This window comes from Mastomys coucha, chromosome X, assembly GCF_008632895.1.
Source record: "Mastomys coucha isolate ucsf_1 chromosome X, UCSF_Mcou_1, whole genome shotgun sequence".
Classification (NCBI taxonomy): domain Eukaryota; kingdom Metazoa; phylum Chordata; class Mammalia; order Rodentia; family Muridae; genus Mastomys; species Mastomys coucha.
The window spans coordinates 150742764-150748367 of NC_045030.1; positions in this window are offsets into that span (position 1 = coordinate 150742764).

The window sequence follows — 5604 nt, forward strand, 5'->3', positions numbered from 1 at the left end:
AAAAAAAAAACCAAGAAGTCAAATCAGAAATTCAAGAATGGTTGATTGAACTTAGGCGTGGAAAAACTTGAAACCTTTGGCAACTTCACCACAAATCCCTCCCTAGAGCACATAAACCTAGCCAGAATGGTAGTATCCTAAGCAGACCTCTGACTGAGATTTCTCAAGAAGAATTCCAAAACAAGGACCTGAGAGAATTAGAAGCCTGATACCATAAAGCTGTGGTTCTCAACCTCCCTAATGCTGCGACCCTTTAATAGCGTTCCTCATGCTGTAGTGACCCCTAACCATAAAATTATTTTTGTTGCTATTCCTATAATTTTGCTACTGTTATGAATCATAATGTAAATATTTCTGAAGATAGATAGATCTGGAGAGGGGTCATGACCCATAGGTTGCGAAACACTGACATAAAGGAACGTTTCTAAATGAGCCAAGGCCAGCCTTGAGGTGGGACTTACTTGAAATTGCCCATTTGCTCTAGAGGATGCACAAGTTGAGATTTTCTTAGCCATACATGATGGCAGTAGTCTGTAATCCCAGCACTCAGGAAACAGAAGAAGCAAGAGAATCAGAAGGGGGGGGAGACGGAGAGAGAGGGAGAGGGAGAGGGGGGCCACTTTCTTCTGAGATGAGTAGATCTGGAAAGCAGAGCTCAGTGCCAAAGTAACTGTGCCAGCTGAAACCTGTCTTTGTGCAGTTGCGGAAGTCTTTGGTTTCAAGCTATAAAATCTCATATAGGTAATTAATTTCAGTGAGGAAGAAGGAGATGATTCAAATCCTGAACAATATTTTCATCCCAACCACTAGAATGAGGATAGTGCAGGAGATAAAGAAGGAGCTGGATAGGAACGCTAACTAGTTAAAGTGCCACCTAGGGGCTGTGCTGAGACCTGGTTGGTTGTTGGCTTCAGACTAGCCAGGTTCAAATTCCATGCCTCCCACTAATGAGATACATTACTTAATTTATGCTGCTTTCTCGGAACATCTTTCCTGGTTAGATATTCTTATCTCCATTTTACAGATAAAGAAATTGAAGTTTGGAACTATTAAGTGATTTGCTGAAGGTCACAGAACCACATTTGTCTGAAGACCAACATGGTTTCAAATTCCAAATTCTTGCTCTCTCCCCTATTGCCTGATAAGTTTGCTTATCAGGTAATTAGTAAAGGTAGGCATAGCATGTCAAAGTGACACTTGAGCTGAGGCAAAGGGATAAACTATGCTCCTTTTAATTCTCTTGTTTACAAGACTAATTATCAGACTTCAGTCCCTTAACAGGGACAGCAGCCATCATTTAATATATTGGGGGAAGGGAATGTTTTCAGTTGGACAATATACAGAGCAGCGCAGGAACTAGCTCCTGCTGTGTTGCTGTTGCTAATTGAACATTAGGAAGGATATATAAATCTGAACAGCTATTTAATTCATGTGCTGTACTTGGTCATGTTTGAGCCAAGGGGGTATTTCTTCACTTCGTGATTTTTCCTTTTACGTTTTAAATAGCTTACAAAGTATCAGTTATCCTATTAATCTTCCTACATATTTCATTTTAGTTGATGCTCTCTCTCTCTCTCTCTCTCTCTCTCTCTCTCTCTCTCTCTCTCTCTCTCTCTCTCTCATATTCCCTACTCTCCTCATCTCCTTAACACTACCCTGGTTAAACCTTTCCATCCCTGTGTTACCCCTCTTCCTCATTCAGATCTCATCTGTTCTACTTGATTCCTTGATTCCTTGATTTTCTTAGCACCTTAGACATACAACTGTGTATTTCAGGTCTCATTCACTCAATGCATATTATGTTGTCTGTTCTGCTGTATTCTCTAGATAAAGTTGCTAAAGCTAGCTAGAGAAAATTAAAGTAATATGATGGGTAAATGACAGAGCCTAATGGAGACTCAACTCTGTCTAATATGCACCTGCGTTTTCTCTTCTTAGAATATGGTTAGACAACAAACACAAAGGCAGTCTTTGAAAGAAGTTTATTAGTTTCCAAGACAGGTCATAGTATGCCACAGAGACGAACAGAACTGGACCAGGTTAGCTAGAATGCAGAAGAAGGGAGGGGAAACCATGAGCATGAGGGAAGTAAGGTAAGGAGCCAAATGGACTTCAGAGAGAATAGTGTAATTCCATCAGGCTCTGGTCAAAGGAACAATGTATAGTCCACTAGTGCCCAGTGCACTTGGTGACCAAGGACAGCAAGGCAGTGTAGCCAACTGTGCTATCTTCAAAAGAGGAGATGTAGATAGGAGTTTAGGTTTGTCTATCAAAGTCCCAGGCAAATCTTATATTTTCTCTGTAAATCAGATTTCTGTGGAAGAGATAGACCTTCTAGCACTCTGGACCATCCCAAGATGTTGAGCATCATAAAATACAGAAACATATATATGTCAGATGCAGATCTCAGCACATACTATATCTGATGCATCCCATTACATAGCGCTTTTTAAAATTTTAGCTAACTTTTCATCCAATCAGCATGTATGTACTGCAACCTCAGGCTGAGCATCCCAACCCTATACCTTCACTTACTCCACTAACCTAAAGAAGACTGATTTCTTTAAACTTTAGTTAATAAGAGCTAATTGTTCAAGGAACATATATTTAGATTGTTTATGAAAGCAAGAAACTCCAAGGAATAGATCTTAAGTTGGAGAGAACTGGTTAAAACACACACCACTGGGCTCTAGCCTTGGAGTTTCTGATTCAGTAGAGGATGGGCTGATATTTGCATTTCTAACCACTTTCCAGATAATGATGTTGCTGCTGGTCTAGAGACCACATTTTGGAAATCACTGACTTAGAACAGCCATAATTCTCTTTACAGTGCAGTAAAGTGAGCTGAAGAACCAACAAAGCTAAGCACTAATCTGGCATTGCAAAACCAGCGTCGACACTCAAAATGTTTAACAGCCAGTGTGCATGGTGCTGACCAGGTGATATGTTTTAAGGTAAGTATCCCCCAAAGTACCATGTACTGAAGGCTTGGCTCCCAGCCCATGGCATTTTGCGGGTTGGGGGGGGCAAGGCAGAACCTTTAAAAGGTACAGCCTAGTATGTTTTTCTCCCAACCCTTGGTGTGATCCCTGGACCAGGATTTAGGATTCTGACCCTTTTCTCTCCCTCTTTTTGGCATCCTAGCCATGAGATAGGTTCATCATCCACGACTGCCTCACTGCAGGCTTAAAGTGCCAGAGGCAATTAATCATGGGCAAAAAGTCATGAAACTGTGAGCCAAAACAAATCATTTTCTCTTAAGTGTATTGCTTGAGGAAGTTTGGAAAGCTGGTGAACACTCCAAGGGACTGGATCCAATTTCAGTGGCTCTGCTGGACTTGGCACCACTTCTCAGTTGTTGGATCTAGAAGGTCACAGAATAACTGGCATGCATCAGGCTGGAGGAACCAGAGCTTGGATGGAGGCATCTCAATGTTTAACAGCCAAACTGGTAGCAACCAAATGAACTGCAGTCCTGAGTCAAAATTCAAATAGACCTTTACTGTTTGGTTGATTGGTTGGTTGTTTCGTTGGTTGGTTTGTTGATTGGTTTTTGAGACAGCATTTCTCTGTGTAGCCCTGGCTGTCCTGGAACTCACTCTGTAGACCAGGCTGACATCAAACTCAGAAATCCACCAGTCTCAGCCTCCTGAGTGCCAGGACTAAAGGCTTGTGCCACCACCTTTCGGCTTCAAATATGTTTTTCATGGTGAGTGAAGCCCTTCAGTGGTTGGCTGCTGTCAGCACTTAAGGACAGTATCAGAATCCTTTCACATGCAATATACTCTGAGCTCGAATGTGGATGGCTCAGTTTATATCCTAGACATCAGCAATTCTAAGCTCCTCCACATGCTCAAATAGTAGTACACCAGCTAAGGCTTTTACCCTTTGGGAAAAAACAAATCCTCTTTTCCCTGGAAAACTACTTCCTCAGGAAACTCAGACTCATCTTTAAAGAATCAACTCGGGGGAGGTGGTGGTGCACACCTTTAATCCCAGCACTTGGGAGGCAGAGGCAGGGGGATTTCTGAGTTCGAGGCCAGCCTGGTCTACAGAGTGAGGCCCAGGACTGCCAGGGCTACACAGAGAAACCCTGTCTCGAAAAACTAAAAAAAAAAAAAAAAAAGAATCAACTCGGATTTACTTAGAAAGATCTTCCCAGATCATTTTTCTTCCCATTGTTACACTTAGAAAGTATTGTAATACTCTCCTGGTAGAAAAGTGTCCCCAATTACAGGGCTGGAGAGATGGCTCAGTGATTAAGAGCTTGTGGATCAAGATGTAAGCTCGCAGCCACTGCTCTAGCATCATGCCGGCCTGCCTGCTGCCATGCTCCAGCTAATGATGGTCATGGAGTCTCACCCTTTAAAATTGGAATGCTCAAATAAATTCTTTGTTCTATTAGTTCCTTGGTCAAGGTGTCTTAGCACAGCAATAGGAAAGTAATAAAGAGAGGCTCCATGAAGGTTATACTTTGTCTTGCAATCTACTCTGACTTTGTAATATACTCAATGAATGTTTCCCAGAAAAAAAAGGCCCACAAAACTATACCTTCCAGGTATCCCTGCCAGCTAAATCTCTGGTAGAGTCTACCAGTAAGAGTCTGATGGGAGACTAGAAAATAGGGAGAATACAGAAACCAGGTTTTATTTTTCTTTCCTGTTCCCAAATTTATCCAGGGATCTAGAAAGTAAGCAGGAATACCTACGAAGGCAGCAGCTGCTGATGCAAACGAGACACAGCAGAGGAGTCTGACTCCAGCAGCCACAGAGACAGTGGGATCTGGAGCCCAACTCTACAGCAGTGGCATTAGACATGAGTGCCCCAGAGTCTGGGTCACATTCCCTTCCTCATTTTGCTACCTCAGCCTTAACAACATTAGCAGTCTTTATGTTCTAGGTAAGTGCATCTCTTTGGATCTCCCATTACCCCTGTAACCAACTCCTCACAGTAAATCTACTGTCTGAAATACCTAGAGTGGTTTCTGCATTCATGGCCAAGCACTCATGACTATGCTTCCCTTTTCTTTTCTTGAAATTCCTAGCTGTTCCATGCATGGTAATGTATATGGTTATGCTGCCAGGCAGAAAAGAACAATGATGGCATTAGTGAAGGACATGGTACCTGGGGGCAAACTGGTTGGTTTCTAGCACTGTTACTTACTGCTGTGTGACCTTAGTGAAATCACCTAGTCACTCACAGTCACAGTCATAATATGACAAAGGTAGACAATAATAATTTCTACCCAATAGGGTTACTATAAGATGAAGGGTTAAATATAGTGGTTGAGAGCGTGACTGGTATTATAATTGCTGTGCTTAATCTTTTATATCTTATCATCTACAGATATACGTATAAATGTTTCCCATTGTTTTTTATTTTTATTCAGAACAGTCTATGCATATGACAAGTATTCAGTACAAGGATAGCAAGGTGGCCCAACAGGTAAAATAGCCAAACCTGATGACCTGAGTTCGGTCTCTGGGATTCATAGGGTAGAAGGAGTAAACCAACTCCAGCAGATTGTCTTCATACCCATACATACAGAGGCATTCATTCATCTGTATGTGCACACAGAGAAAAAGAAACAGAATTAAAAAAAAA